The sequence below is a fragment of the Lagopus leucura genome, unplaced genomic scaffold, assembly GCF_019238085.1.
Source record: "Lagopus leucura isolate 7727_CA_CO unplaced genomic scaffold, USGS_WTPT01 Super-Scaffold_100002, whole genome shotgun sequence".
NCBI lineage: Eukaryota > Metazoa > Chordata > Aves > Galliformes > Phasianidae > Lagopus > Lagopus leucura.
The window spans coordinates 44,065,451-44,082,878 of record NW_024962263.1 but is presented as its reverse complement, the minus strand read 5'-3'; positions in this window follow the sequence as shown (position 1 = coordinate 44,082,878).

Below are 17,428 nucleotides of genomic sequence, written 5' to 3'. Positions count from 1 at the left end.
ACACCTTCTCATATTGACCCTCCCCTAAGTAAGGGATAGTGAAGGAGAATCTTCTGCCATCAGGAACTTCATGTTGGAACAACCTTCTAGCTTTGCAGACATGAGAGAAGACAAACCCTGGGTCTTCTGAGGCCAATCATTTGAAAACTGCATTTTGAAGACATCTGAAATGTCTTCACGGCTTTAAGGCTTCACCTAGGGAAATCAAAAGTAGACAGGGGATGAGAGTGAATAGTGCACTTTAGTGCCTGGGCAGTTTTGGAAGAGATTCCAAACACTCCTTTGTATACCTGAGGTTTGCCGCTGGCACCAAAATCTTGTTTCACAATGATGATGCTTTGCACCTACACAGGTGAACGTTCAGCTTCAGGACATCTAACTGTCTGGGTGAAGTTCATTTTCTTCCAAACAAAGCCTTAGCTTGTGCTTTGATTTTGGTATCGCTTTTTTTTCCTGAAGAATTTCAGCGTGATGAATGTTGGCAGTGGAGGGCACATTAAATAATGCATGAAGAGAGGGATGGACACAAGAAGAGTCGGTTTTCCTTTTTATGCCCTATTCTCCTCTAGCCTCTGGAGCATATTTTATGCGGTTGCTTTATAAGCCGTACATATATATAAAGGCTAACCCTGCACATTAGGCTCTGATGAATATACTACATACATTCATATGCAAAGCAGATGTAGCCTTCCGGCTATTGGCATATGCCCAGCTGCAAAAGAGGTACATGCAACATTTTGTCGTTTCTGGCAATCCCCCTGAACTCAAGTCATGAATTAAACTAAATGGAACAAACAAAGGCAATATATTTTACACTCTACACGAAAAGCACAAGCACAGATCAGTATTTCCTCTCGCTGGATTTTTAGCTGTCTCCAAAGTAAATAAAGCTTCTGTTGCTATTGTTTCTTCCCTTCTAAAATATCCAAAGTTGTATTGATTTTTTGGAAGTAGCTATACAATAACATACTGTCTTAATAAGCCTCATTCCATACGGATAACAAATGACATTTATTGCATGTAACTTATATTACATATAATTAATACATATAATTACATATAACTTATATTACATTAACTTATATTACACATAACTTATGTGCATTCGTATTTCTTGCTCAGAGCTGAACTACAAGAAAGTCTTCTTTCTATTAATACTCTTAGCATATACAAAGAAAATACATAAACATACTTAGAATCTGCTGTAATGCTAGTGTCAATTTGGAAGTTAAAAGAAGTGTTTTGAAAACATTTGTTATAGCATGATCCAAAGCAACTGCAATTGGAGACCTCCACAGTCTTTCCTGAACATAGTTCACTAATCCACTTAAGCAATTGCAGTCCATCCATCATTTGTTGGTACTCCCACCTAAATGAAGAAGCACTATTTGCACATCAGAAAACAATTAGTCTGAGAAAAGCAAGAACAAAATGATTCTTTCAAAGAACAGTTTCTCCTAAAAATGTAATATTAATATTTTACCAGTAGGCTAAAACACCAGAGGAGACAGTATATTATAACCCCGAATGCTGACATAAGAAATCCATTACAATCCTAATTAAAGTGGATTCTGCATAACGGCAATATAAGTCATCTATGAAACACTATGAAATGCATTTGAGATTTTGAAGGAACATGTGCAATGCTTTGTTTTTAGGAAAGATATAATTTAATTCAAGAGATGAGGAAGATTCATAGCATTTGACTTGCTCAACATTTAAACTTTCTGGAAGATACCATTCATCATACAATCTGATCCTTATAAACATTATTGTTTATTCTACTACTATCAGGCTTGGGATCTCTATAGACTGATACTGTACAGACAAACCACAGCTATTTCCAGAAGAGTTTAACACTTGCAGCTCTGATCCCACAGATGCCTTCCACCATAATCTCTTTGGCATTAATAATTTATTATACTTAATGAGACTTCTAACATGCAGAAAATTAGACAAGTCATTATGTCTTCAAAAGACCATTTCCTGTCAGGATAAAGAAGGAAGCAGCAGACACAACGTGGAGAAATGACCATTCTGGCTCAGAAAAACAGATCATGAATTCTTTTTACGTCCCTATAGAATCACAGAATATCCCAAGTTAGCAGGGAACCAAAAGGATCATTGAGTCCAACCCCTCGGTTTGCAAATGCAAACCCTAAGTCTGAGAGCATTATCCAAATGCCTGAACTCCAGCACTGTGCCCACAGCCCTGTGCAGTCCGTCCCTTGCCCACCGCCCTGTGGTGCAGCACCTGTCCCTCACCCCCAGCTGCACTCCCCTGACGCAGCTCCATGCCCTCTTCCTCGGGTCCTATCGCTGTCACACACAGCAGAGCTCAGCGCTGCCCCTCCACTCCCTACGAGGAGCTGCAGCCGCCATCAGGCCTCCCCTCAGCTCCTCTGCTCTGAGCAAACCCAGGGAATCGTTGAATGGTTTAGATTGGAAGGGACCTTTAAGATCACCTATTTCCAACCCCCCTGCAATAGGCAGGGACACCTCCTTCTAGACCAGGTTGCTCACAGCCACATCCAGCCTGGCCTTCAATGCTTCCAAGGATGGGGCATCCACAACCTCTCTGGGCAACCTGTTCCAGTGTCTCACCACTCTCATAGTAAATAATTTCTTCCTAATATCTACTCTAAATTTACCTTTTCCAGTTTAAAGCCATTTCCTGTTGCTACCTGCTATTATAAAAAGCCCCTCCCCAGCTTTCCTGTACTGGAACACTGCTATAAGGTCTCCCCAGAGCCTTCTCCGAGCTGAAAAGCCCCAACTCTTCACCATCTTTGTTGCTCTCCTCTATAATCTATACACTCTATAATCGTTTTAATCTTGTATGAATATGCATTAATCACCTCCAGTTACCTCTTACAATAACACTGTGATTTGATTTTTAAATACAGTTTTACCTCTCAAATACTTCATCAAGTGTGGAATGCCTGTCAATTAGCATTAATGTAACACAATACTGTTAAATGTTTGCTCAATAAATAGGCATTTTAAAAGCTGAGAGTAGTTAATTTCCTCAGGTTGCTCCTTAGTACCAACCTAAACTCCTCTCTCTCTTAAAGCGTCTTTCATTCATCTCTTTGTCAGCAGTAATTCTATTCCTTTACACAAAACCTTCGTATTTCTTACCACCACGACAGCCAACTCCCACAACAGTAAAATTATGGCCCTTGTTCTCTTCCACTGCTTCTTCCCTATTTACTGATTACACAAGCAACAGACTGGAGGTAGACTTCAAGAATTTTCACCAGAAAAGTTTTCCCCAAATACATTTGCGGGATAAAGTTGACTGGTTTAGATTAAAACCTCATATTGAGGCATGCTCAGAAAACTTCTTTCACATGACCCAGCACATCTTCGTCATGCATGATCAGAAAATGACATTGTTCTTTCCAAGCAATAAGGGCTATTTCACCACTGTGTAAGAACAAGGAAGTTGAAATGCATGACCAAAGTCAACACCTACGTATATAACCATGAATATAAATTTTCTTCAGGCTCCAAAAGGAGATGTTCCTAAAGGCTGGCAGAGAAGCAAGCACATGAGCTGCAAAGCCCACTCTTGACTTCAGATCATTCTTCCTCTGAAAAACAGAGAACTGAAGACATTCACACTATGGATAAAGCTGAGCCACAAGAGCTTCCACAACATCTCTGTAATCAGTAGATTATCCTTGCAGGAGAGATCTGAAAGATATGCCATCAAAGGATTCTGGGGGTGCTAACCTTAATGGTTTTGTAAATATATTCCTAAGCCCATCTCTGCAAAAAGTAAATCAGCCTATGCATTCATCATGTTGTCTGGTTTTGGTTTTAGTCTTAAGCTAGAGTGCAGCATACATGATAAAAATGGAAAGGTGCCAGAGCAGAGGTCAGGAAAGTGCAGAGACAGATGTGTGGATGCCCCGTCCCTGCAGGTGTTCAAGGCCAGATTGGATGGGGCCCTGGGCAGCCTGGTCTAGTATGAAATGGGGAGGTTGGTGGCCCTGCATGTGGCAGGGGGATTGGAGATTCATGATCCTTGAGGTCCCTTCCAACCCTGGCCATTCTGTGATTCTGTGATTCTGTAAGAGGGTAGACTAGTTCTGGAAATAACAGGATATGGATTAACACTAGGAAAATAGAGTACTGTGAGTTTAAATAAGGCAGACTGGTACAAGACTAAAGTGGATCTTAGATTTCTAGCCTTTTCTTACTCCCAAAAGTGTCTAATTTTCTGTTTTTTCATTCAAGTAGCACAGAACCCATATCCCACAGAATAGCATCTGACGTGTGCATGAAGCAAAGGTGCGTCAATGAATTCCTCCATGCAGAAAAAGTTGTACCCACTGACATTCACTGACTTCGGCTGGATGTTTCTAGAGACCAAACAGTGAATGTGAGCACAGTGAGGTGGTGGGTAGTGCGTTTCAGCAATAGCAACGGCGGGTCACTTCTGCTGGTGTAGATTGTTACACACACAGCATGCAGGCTCTTGTTTATTGCTGACAAAAATACATGGCTAATGGTGGTGACTATGCTGAAAAATAGTGTTTTGTAGCTGAGAATTTGCTCTATCAAATAGAGTTTTTGTATTCATTGTATCTGTTGTACTTTCTACAGAAAAAAAATAGGAAGCATTACTTTCAGAGCAACCCACTTGTGCATGTGGGTGTACATATATATTTGGGAGTAGGTGTGTATTTAAGATCTGTGAAGTTTCAATTGTGTTTTGGTTTTTTAACTGCCACATTTTCAATGTACCAAATAGAATGCAAATATCAGTGCTTCTTGGGATTTCTTCCACATTTACCTTTTCTCATTAGAATTTATCTTAATAATTATACATTGCTTTAAAGCAGCAAAAACGTGTCTTTGCTTCTGTTAGAAACATTGCTTTTAGTATGCAAAGTTGTTTTTAATCTTCAGATTGGTCTGCATACATATAGATAATGCCTTACAGCATTGTTTTGGCAGTCTTAATGGGGGAAATGTACGCACTGGGGCAAAGTAATTGGATTTCAGCTGGGAAGCAGCATTTGAATGAAATCAATAAAGATTCTGTCATCTAATATTTTAAGTTTTGTACAATAAGTATACTGCAGGTCAGTGTAAATTCATTAAAAAGATCAATGCGGTGGAATTTGTCTTGGGTGCCTCAAAATATCCTAGGGTGACTTGAGAGGAGTTGCCTAGGAAACAAGAGATGCAACTCAGAGAAACAATTAGGTGTTTTAAGTTGATGGCTGAATTCTACCAAGTTTGTAAGATATTACGGTATAGAAAGTTGTCATGGAAACAAAATCCAACAAATGGTTAATGAACAGCCAATCTGAGCAATTACTGCAGGTGCCAGCGTCAAAACAGTTTGGGCTAGAACACTTAAAGTTAACTCTTCACAGGCTCTTGGGTTTTGTTTCTGGTTTGTTTTTATTATTTTCCTCAAATGAAAAGAGTAAATAATTCTTTGGTACCAAAATGGCAGCTGCATTAGTGAAACTATTAGAAGAAAGACATCTTTAAATCTAGGTTCATTATGGATGTTATAAATCATAACTCCTTGAGTAGTGGCTATAAGCACTACCATAGATGATTAAACACCTTTGAATTTCAAATATGTTTCTTTGCATTATCGTTCACATTAAATGAAACATTTTAACTGGAAATACTTTTAAAACTCCATTTTTGCTTTGATTTGTATCTTTGCTATCTGTATTTTTTGCTTTGATTTTTATCTGTGGTGATGCATTGGTGTTTTTTTTTTAATGGGTTTTATTCCCACATCTACTTTTCTTTAGTAATAAATCCTCAGTGAAGTTATTTTAATTTCTGTAACAGAACATAACAGTCATTTTCCAGGATCGTGCAGGCATCAATGTTTTTCTTCCCTCATCATTCTGTTTCAGCTTCTCAATTTCCTCTCTTTATTAGGAATGATGCATTTCTTTTTGTACAGTGCTTTAGGGTCTTAGCAATGATGTGAAAACTTTATAACTTTCAATCAAGCTGAAGAAAAAAAAACAACCAACCTATGAATGTATATACTAATATGCAATACATTTTATTTTTTTCAGCATTGAAGTGATCCATTATAAGTGATCCATTGAAGTGATCCATTATTGGCACTCTGAGGGACATTACCTGACACAGACATTGTAACTGAAGATGCAAACATTGTGCTTTAATTCACTTATATATAGGCAAACCACATCTAACAGAGAATAGAAACAGAAGGTAACAAGAAAAGTGTAGATGTGGCAATGAGGGACATGGGTTAGTGGGTTGATGGACTAGATGATCCTAGTGGTCTTTTCCAACCTTAATGATTTTATGACTTCTACGTGGAAATTCCTTTCCCACAGCTACTCATATTTTACAACAAATTTACTTCCTCAATTAAATACTTTTTCTAACCTCAAATATGTGTTCATGGGAAATTTTCCTTTCCAGCAGCCCCCTGAAGAACATCATGCTGTTTAAGTTGCTTATAAGCTCCTGGCTATTACGATATAGGATCAGCCTGCCGCTTGTTAAAATAACAGTTTGCAGAATAAACATTTTTATCTGCCTTAAATAGCAAGGAATTGGGAAAGTAAATGCTGTTATACAGTAGTTATAACTTAAATCTATTGCCAAATACAATTACAAATTTCACACTGTCTTTTCCTCCGGCTTCCCCACATGCACAAATTGTGCACTTTTCAGTATCTATGCTTGCACAGAAATGGGGGCTAAAAAAAAGTTCGTGCTGTTTGCTGGGCCAGTCAAGATGTTGTACATTGTTAATGAGATTTAGCAGTGTTTGCTTTTCAATGAACATGCAGAAACTTTCCTATTCATCCATCTACCCCTTCCTCACCATTGTACCCCCAAGAGTGTTGCCTACAGCACTACAGCAGCAGACAGGCTTTGCTCTGCACTAGAAGGTAGGGACTGGATACAGCACTTGTCTTCATTCCTAGCTCTCAGTACAAATTGGTGGAGCATCCACACACTGCAGTTCCTGTCTGCCCTCTGTCTGCTTTTAGGATGCCCTTTTAGGATGCCTGTCTGCCCTAGGATGCCCCTTATTCAGCACTGATAGCTGGAAAAAAAAAAAAAAAAAAAAAAAAAAAAAAAAAAACAGGAAATTCAGTCCAAAAATATTAAACTTTCTAGCCAGTGAAGGCCTCTCTGGTTTTGTGTATTTTCACAAGATAGAGTGCTACTTTCACATTTGTCACATTCTTCTTCATTTGTCAGCCTTGCACAGGATAGGTGGATGCTTGGGTAGAAGCTCTCAACATTTCATTAAAATTTCAGCATTTCCCCAAAACTTTGAGTAACATTTTCCAGAAGAATCTCAGCTTTTACATAAACACTAAGTTTTTAGACATCATCATCACAGGGAAAAGGTGTTTAAAAGGCTTAGCAAGAAAGAACAACAAAAAATCCCTGTAAAAGGGTTTCTGTGATATTAAAAACATCACCACATTTTTGAGAGGCTTAAAGCATAAGATGTGAATTTTGGGACTGGTCAAGAAGCAGGGCTGTAAAATGCAGTCCATTTTTGCATGAACATGTGCCCTTGGAAAATACGATGTCCTTTCCTTCACTCCTCCTAGCAGATAAACTAAATACAATAAGGATTTTACTGAGCACCAGATGCTGTCCCTGAGCTACAAAAGGTTCAGCAAGATAGAACCAAGCAAAAAAATTCATTGTCATTTGCAATGCTGTAGTTAAACCTACCTTGCCCTTAAATGTATTTTGCAATCAGTATGATTTAGTAATTGTACAGCTTTGTACTAAAGAGAATGCAATAGCCTTGAATTGTGCTTCATAGCAACAAAATTAACTGCTTACATGTGGACAAATGCTTGAATATATTGTATTGCACCTGGATGCTGTGTCACACTTTGCTTGTATGCAGCATTCAATTAACTCAAGGCTGCTGCTAGTTCCTGAGCATTCTGTAGAAAAAAGCCCTTTAGAGAAAGGGCATTTATCTCTTGTACGTCAACATATTCAAACATTCAACTTGAATGAATTCTCTAAAAGTTTAATTTGAACATTATAGCTGGAAAGTATCTCTTTAAGGCTTGTTTGCAGTCTAAGGCAGCTGAGGAGACAGATCAGACCCTGTCTCTGTGCTCACTGCCCAGGGATGGTGTAGTCAGCTGGATAAAGGCAAAAATATGGTTTTTTTTTTTTCCATATTTGCTATGATGTTCTATGCCAGATGTTCTCTGCTTTTTTTCTTATAAATTCTAAAACCTATTAAGAATTCAATAAATGAACTAAAGAGGCATACGTTTTTTTTCCCTTCAGTTTCATACTGTTTTCTCAACTGTTTGTATAAAATAAGAAGCAACAAAAATACTAAAAGCTCAGCTGCCAAAGCCATGTTGGCTCAGCAGCTGATTTTACTAGATGTTATACAAACAGAAGTGGAAGAGATATTGATTCCCTGAGAATCCTGGGATACACAAAGTTACATGGTTGTAAGTTGTCTTTAAATACGCATACAGGTTATCACTGACTTATGCAAGAATTACTGGCATCAGTGGAGCTATTTGCATACATTGTGATCACCAGGGTGACTAGATTCACTCCAGGATTATAAATAGGGATCAGTATTTCAGATTTTGACAGGTCACAGAAGGCTATTTCATAGATTCATAGAATCCTTGGAGTTGGAAGGGACCTCTAAAGGCCATCTAGTCCACTCCCCTGCAATGAACAGGGACACCAAAGCTACATCAGGTAGCCAGGGCCTGATGCAGCCTCACCTTGAAAGTCTCCAGGGATGGAGCATCCACCACATCTCTGGGTAACCTGTTCCAGTGCCTCACCACCCCCACTGTAGAAGACTTCTTCCTTATATCCACCCTAAATTTACTCTCTTTGAGCTTGAAACCATTTCCCCTTCTCCTATCACAACAGACCCTGCTAAAGAGTCTGTTCCCTTCTTTCCTCTAGCTCCTCTTTAGATACTGAAGGGCTCCTATGAGGTCACCCCAGGGTCTTCTCCAGGCAGAACAGCCCCAGCTCTCTCAGTCTGTCCTCATAGGAGAGGTTTTCCATCCCTTGCATCAATTTTGTGGCCCTCCTCTAGACACACTCCAACAGGTCCATGTCTCTCTTGCATTGAGGACTCCACATCTATATGCAGTACTCCAGGTGAGCCTTCACCAGCATGAAGTAGAGGGACAGGATCACCTCCCTCAACCTGCTGACCATGCTTCTTTTGGTTCAGCCCAGGATACAGTTGGCTTTCTGAGCTGTGAGGGCACATTGCTGGCTCATGGCCAGCTTCCCATCCACTGTACTGCCAGGTTTTTTTGGCAGGGCTGCACTCAATCCTTTCATTCCCCCCAGCTTACATTTCTAACAAGGGTTGCCTCGACTTAGGTGCAAGATCTTGCATTTGGATTTGTTGAGATCATGAGATTCATCTGGGCTCACTGCTCGAGGATGTTGTGGGGTACTGTGTCAAAGACCTTACTGAAATCCAGATAGACAACATTGGTGGCTTTTCCCTTGTCCAATGATGCAGGGAACCATCACAGAAGGCCACTACATTGGTCAAGCAGGATTTTCCCTTGGTGAAGCCATGCTGGTTCTCCTGTATCACTTCCCTGCCTTCCATGTGCTTCAGCACAGCTTCCAGGAGGATCTGCTCATGATCTTTCCTGGCACATAGATGACACTGACAGGTTGGTAATTCCCAGGGTCATCCTTTTTACCCTTCTTAAGAATGGGAGTGATGCTGCCTTTTTTCCAGTCACCAGAGATTTCACCTCATTGCCATGACTTTTCAAAAGTCATAGAGAGTGGCTTGGTGACTACATCAGTCACTTCCCTCAGGATTCTGGGATGCATCTCATCAGGACTCACAGACTTGTGGATGTTCAGGTTCCTCAGGTGGTCACAAACCTGATCTTCACTAACAGTGGGAGGGACACTGCTTCCCCAGTCCTTTCCTACTAAACTATGCATTTGAGGGCTGCGTGACAAGCAGTTAGCGGAGAAGACTGAGGCAAAAAAAGTTAAGTACTCTTTTCTGTTTGGCATCCCTCAAAACATATTCTTGTAGAAAAACTCGCAGAAGTTTTCATGAATGTATTGAGAAATTTCTAGCAGGTCTGTATAGGAAAAGGCAAAACTCCTGAAACAATCCCTTACAAATGATCTTTCAAACATTGAACATGGAATCTGAACCTTTAAAAAAAAAAAAAATCAGCAGACATATTTCCATTAATGTAACTTTAAAAATGAACAGGTTTGTAAGCTTTTTGTTCTTCAAAAACACAGCCAAACCAACTACAGGCCAGATCTCTCTTCCCTGGAGACATCCAATAAATAATAAATATAAAAACCAATATCATTGAGGCACTTCAAACCAGGCACAAAATACAGAAAACTCACAGTTGTTAGTCAGTCTATCAGAACCAGGGCTACAGGCCATTTTTTATTCACTTGTGCAACAGAGCAGTTTGTTTCTCACTGAAGTGCTGTTCAAACAAAGCATCCACCACAGAGATATACTTTCAATATCTTATGTAAGTAACTTCCCCTTAGGAAAAAGCAGTTTGCAATACAACAATTAAATAAAAAAGAAATTAAATTTGTAAATGACCCTCTCAAAGGAGGAGCAAAGTAAGTTTTGATCACTACTGTAGTCTTTCCAAAGCTTTGGGGAAATTTCTCCCATTGTGTACAGATCCTTTAGGCATTTTCTACACTTTTTTTAACCTGTATGCCTTCTGGCATCCCCCCAGTATGTAGTAAAGTGCAAATTTAATCCTATGGGCAAAAGCCCAAGGGCCCCTCAGGAGGATGTGGTTTGGGACAGAAAAACCCACTGTCCCTTGAATATCACCAAGGTCTTCTATCGCAGGAAGTAAGCATGTACAACCACCAGCTACATCCATGGTAACATTATCCTGCCTTGGCAACAAGCAGCTGTGGGGAGGGAGCATGGTGGTGCCCATCTAAGAAATGGCCTACCAGGAAATGGTCCACCTCCTTCTCTGCTTGGAAAACCAGAGCGCCTTGTCTAATGACTATTGACACTGCTAGTGCCATCCTTCACCTTGGCAGAAGAAATGCCAAGACACTGCAATTTGCAGTCACTCCCTGGCCCTGTGGTGAGTGGCACATCTGCATCACCCGACTGGATACTCAGAGACCACCTTTCAGCAGCACCAAGGCTTTAACCTGTGGTTAGCAAATGCCTTTTCAAAACTCAGATAAGCCTGAGTGAAAGGTTTAAGTGCGCTGCTGACACAGAGATTTGTACTAAAATGTTGGGCAGAATCTGCATTAAGCTTGCGGTGAAGACATGCTCTTAGTCTAGATGATCCATCACAGGAGTGGCAGATCAAACATGCATCAATGTGTATTTACTGTCCTAAATCATACTGTTCTGGGCATCAGGAAAGAAAAACATAAACAGCATAGAGAAGATACCAGGTAAGAGCAGAACATGATGACTGAAAATGCATACGTACATCCATAAGCAGACATGCACATGTATAGTGAAGCATTATTGCATTTCCTCTGATTACACTTCAGGGAGATGGTTCTATTTCAGGCATAAAACAAAGCTTAGCTTCCTGGCCACGTCATGGACTTCAAGACTAGCTTCTAACTAACAGTTGATAGTTTGGGGTTGAAAGAATCACCTTCATTCATTTCTCTGAGTAATGGTGGTGTGCAAAGCCACTAATTAAAGTGATATCCTAAAACAAGGCCAAAAGGGAGAAATAACCTCTCCACCCTCTCCTGTCTCTACTCACTTCCCACTCAAGAGTGCTAGATTCCTTAATCTTTGCCACAACTTGCTGTTAAATAGTCTGGGCTAAAATTAGGTATACGGCAAAAGGTAGGTGTTACCATCTGCTGCATGTTGTTAATTCTTGATGGCCTGATAACATCTATTTTTTATGTTCTTTATTAGCTTTCTGGGGAGGAGGATAGAGGGATAGGGCTCTAGTGCCACCATCAGTAGTTTTTAGTATTTGCTGCCTTTTTTTTTTTTCTCCATTTGATTTGACAGCCAGCTTTGGCACAACAGAGGATTTTATAAGAGCATGCTGTGTAAGGCAGGAGACTTACGTACATGTGTCTCAAGAACACAATAAGAGAACTAGATCTGAATCTGCACTGAATCAATAACCAGCATGTCTTGTTTCAATATAAACGTAGACTGTTCTCTCTGTTGTGATCTTCTTGTTGTTGTACTTAATAGTCAGATTAAAACTGATCAATAGACTGACCATCCATCTTGGTTGTCTGGCAATACAGAACTTCCCCCAGGCACTGAGTACATTTGATACCACAAATATCTGCTCAGACCAGCAACAGGTCAAGCAAAGAAAATACCTCTGTTCTGTTAATTAGCTGAGGAAGTACCAACCATACCCACTGAACATTTTTATTGTTTAGAGCTAAATAAACACAACTCTCTTCCCTCTACGTGGACTTTCAAGAGTCAGATGGCCATGTTAAGTGACATTGAAAATCATGTGAAAGCATAAATAAATCTCAAACAAATGTAGGGATAGCATGACATAAGATCTATAGCTGTGACCAGTGCTGTGTGTTCCTTTAAATGTTCTTTTAAATCATGTTATATCAGGCCAGCTTTCATTGCAGCACTTTGAAGTCATCTCCTCCTTCTCTCATCCTGTGTTTAAGCTTCTATTTTCTTTTTTTCTCCTACAAACATCCTAAACATAGATTTAGTAAAACAGAAAAGTGACTCTGAGCCACTTACTTGACAATGCAGTGTAAGAGACGGTTCTTCAGATACAAAACCTGAAGACCTGAGCTGTCTTCCTGATTTTTCTATTAGAGAGGGCAGAGCATTTTACATCACACATGGCTAAGCACACTGCCAACATAAACTAGGAGAAGAAAAAATTCAGAAATGAACTCAGATCTCACAGGTTAAATGCAACCTTCACAGAGGCAAAGTCCTCAAGAAACAAGAGAGATTCACCAAATCATTACAAGATTAGTAGTAAAGACTTCCTTTCTTAACACGTGCTTGGCACGTCCTTACCACTTTCCACCACAGATCCTCATCTCTGACCTGCTGTTTTGGAATTTAGGCTCTGTATAGGCTTCATACTTCTCTCTTGGAGGTCCTGTTATGGTTTAACCTGGTGGTAGCTCAAAACCACACAGCATTCACTCACTCACTCCCGAGTGAGATGAGAGCAAGAACTGGAAACAAAGTAGAACTAAAATAGAACTTTTGAATTAAGATAAAAACTATTTACTAAGACAAAAAAAAAAGGAAAATAAAAAACACAATAATATATATTGCAATCACTCACCACCTGATGTCCTACCAGCAATGCAAGGTCTCAGTACCTGCTGACCATTATGCAACCAATCCTCAAGCAGAAGCTAACCTGTGGCCAACTCCCACACAGCTTTATGGCATTTTGTATGGCGACGTGGAATAACTCCTGGCCTAATTCAGGTCACCTATCTTGGCTCTGCCCTGCCCCTGCTGCTGCACCATACAGGCAGTGGCTCTTCCCTGGTGAGGAGCCTTCAGCACTGGGTGTACTCCTATCACTTAGCAACAATCAAAACTTCAGTGTGCTATTAACACTGACCATCTCAGCTGAAACCAGGACAGTCCTCATAAAAGCTCCTTCACTTCATGCGACCACTTGTGTCTACTTAGACTCCCCGTTTATTGTACTCAGCAATTCTTTTACTTCTGCTAGGTGCTGTATACTGTCTGACACCATCCATGATCATTAGTTGGTTCCTCCTCTAATGAATCAGATGATGAAGCAGCCCAGCTCCTGCTCCCATTGAGCTGCCACCCTGACCTCTTTAAACCGCTTCCGAAAAGTCTTAATTTCACCCTTCCAGTGGCCTGAAATGGCTGAGCAACCAAGCACTGCAACAGGACTGCCAAATCCTGTTTGTTTTCAGCTTCTCTGTGGTGACTCAGTGAGACAGATGTACTCTTCAGGGCTGGCAAAGCTGCACTGCCTTTTTATGAATAGCTGAGGTATTTGAAACTGCAAAACAACTTCCCAGAGGAGACAAGCAAGCCTCAGCCTGAGACTGTTCAGACCCTCCTGGAAGACTCTGCCTGGAAACGTTAGAGGGTACGAAATGGCAACAGCAGCTGTAAATGTCAAAGAAGAAAACTTTTGAGCACCAGTGATACATTAAAGATATCCATCCAGGGGGAGAACTCCATATGATATTAAGTTCTCCCCAGGCACAGAGCTGTATTAGATAGAGCTGGAGTATTTTTAACCAAAGTAGATAAATGCTTTAGCTGCTTTTAGAAAGCCTCCTGAAATATTTGCTCTTTTCCAATCTAAATAGATTTATATCACAACATGAGCAAGTTATGTGAGGACAGGTAGATAAAAGGGGATGTCTGCTGGTGAAAGCATTACTGTAAAAGAGCATAGCTTCAACATGCTATGGGACTTAAGACATGAGAATTGTTAGCTACTTAGCTCAGTATTTCTAAATCTGTGGTTTGTAGTGTTGGTAAGGGTCAATAAAATATATAAAAGATGTTAAATGTTAGATAACAACAGCAGCTGTAGATCATTTCTACAGGCGATGGGATAGGACGACTCATTATAATGCCAGGCTGCAGCATTCACAAGACAGGGACCTGAAAATGTCTTTAGCTGCCAGCAGCATCTCAGCTCCTTCGAGGCAAAGGATTAGGCATAAACACATGCAGCCTCTAATTATGGTTTGGTGCCCCTGTGATCCATGGAAGGAGCTACTTCTGACGCAGAAAGCAAAAAGGCTGGGGTCACATGAAGAAAGACAAGTCAAAAAACAGTCACAGATGGTTTAGCAAATGCTATGCCTGCCTTATTGAAATCTGTTTGTTGTTTTTTGCAGCTTGAATAAGCTGAGAAATTCATAGGAGGGTTCAACAGTGATGGTGAAAATGGGCACCAGTAATTGTCAGACAAAGGGCTATGGCTTTCCTCATGTAAAACAGCACAATTTCATCAATTTCAGCGAAACCTCCCATGTTCATACCAGCTGCAAACTGTCATTTGTATCTCCGGAACCTGCTATGCATAAAGGTGAGAAAGAAAGAAGGTATGGCAAAAATGAAGTCACGCAGTACGCACTTCAGTACGCACTGGGAGGAAGAAAACTAAGTACTTGTATCAGTATGTCTTATTCTCAGAACCCCTTGTGTTTTTAGAACTCACAAATACAGACAGCGTGCAAAAGGATAAGCACTGGTTGCTAATCCCTGGATATTATAAAGAAACATAAGTAATCCTCTGTAATCAGATCTGTATGAGACTTCCATTTTTTCATAATAAAACATTAATGTTACAGATGCCCTGACAGATTTTACCATCTTGCCATTTTATTGATTCTTAAATAGGAAAGCTATCATACTTCTGACTGCTTCTCATGAGAAGACTAATTAGATTATTTCATCATCTGGTTCATCAAAGCAGGAAATACTTAAGTGTCACAGCTGGTCTCAGACTAAATATCTAGTACCAAGACTTAAAATGAAAACTATTGCATCTTCACAGGGTATGCATTCCATAAATGGCTAAACAGTAAGAAATGATAAAGAGAACATATTATTTCACATTTTGGGGCTGCGAAGGGAGTCTTAAGTCTATCAGTACATCTGGATTTATTTTCACTTGCTACCACTGCCATGCAAAGAGGCTTTGCATAATCATCAAATCTGCAAAACTCAAAGAGCTATTTAGATTTCCAGTGAAGATTTATAACAAAGAATTAAAAACTCAGAAGCGAGTTCATTTTAGATAAATCCCTTGTTCTCGATGCAATCATTCTGAGCAGACTGCTCACCATTACAGAGGGAAGCGCCCTCCCCAGAGACGGTTGATCCCATCATCTGATCACTGTTCACCACCTGTCTTTCCTCTGCACATCTGTGGGATATCGTTTGTTTGCACACATACCTGTGCACAAAAATCAAATCCTCCAGAAAAACAAATGTATGTGCCAAAGCCTCAAAGCCAGACATACACTCTTACTGTGCTTCACCTTCTCTTGAATGTGTGCAGGGACAAGAACAGACAAGCTATTCCTCTGGGAGGAGAGTTCACCATAGCAATTTGAAATGAAAATGACAACAATCACCAGAAGACAGTTATCAAAAGGCCTAAGCTTCTGAGGTCTACTTAAGATCACAAAACCAGCAGCGTGATAACAGATAAATCATTTCCTTTAAATAGCATTTTCATGAAAATTATATGTAAAAGCAGAGTCTTAGTATAAGTACAATGCCAATAGCTCGGTAACTTTGTTATGGAATAATATAATCCTGTTTCTCTTACAGACCTATAATGCTATTATGTAAATGGCTATACAAAGCCATGATTATATCAACAAAATGAAATTGTTGGGTAAGACAGTCCCCAGCCTCCTTAAAAGCGGCTCTTCAGCACTATAAAAATAGAAAATTTTGTTCTGTAACGTTATGTCTTGATAATGTTGATTCCTTCTGCGTTTTTTACTTTGAGAGTTGTGTAACAACACAACAAACCTTGGAGATCACTGGGAATATATATAATGTGTGTGTGCGCACGTGTAAGTTGCATCCTGTAGCAAGAATTCTATTAAGATTTACATTCCTTTTATGTTCTGCACTTCCTTGGACTTATTAGAAATTCTGAAATCCTTGCTAATCTGACTGCCCATTAGTTGGTAAAAATTGCTTTTCGTAATCTAAACCCTCTTGTTTTTGTTAATGAGTTAGGTTGTAGGCCTCATCAAATTTTTCGATGAAAACTTTGATGTGGGGAAATGTAATTTTTATGTCAGAACTGTCTCTTTGAAGTTCTATGAACCAATAGACAAACTGTGAACTTTGGAAAAGGACACCTGCTTTCTTTCAGAACCCAGCCTAACTTCTGAAGTGCACAAAGGCCACATAGATAAAATGACACATTGAACAGTTTGAGAAGAGAAATGGGGTCATAAAAATATTTCCAATGAGCTGCTTCCTGAATTAACATGTAACTGTTACACGACTATACTGTTAAGTAAAACACTAAAATTTTGCTACAGACTTCAGTTAATGGTACTGTAAAAATCAAGACCTATATTGCTTATTTTTAGCATATCACATTATTAGCAAGTCTTCCAATTTCTAGCATATGCATAATACTGTGCCTCTCCTGCGGGTATATGAGAAAACTATGCCACCTTTCTCTTTGCAAATCTTATCTTGCAATTTGCATGAAAAACACAAATGTTTATGTGGATCCCTCTTTGAGCAAAATCATCTTTTTTGATTAAGAAAAAAAGTACTACAGGAAAAAACATTGGGAATCAAGTTCAGATTTTGTACGTTCTGCAACTGGCCTTTAACCAGCAGTATGTAACATCCATTGTGCAAATGATGCTAGCCATAGGAACTATGCTCACACTTTTGTGTTGA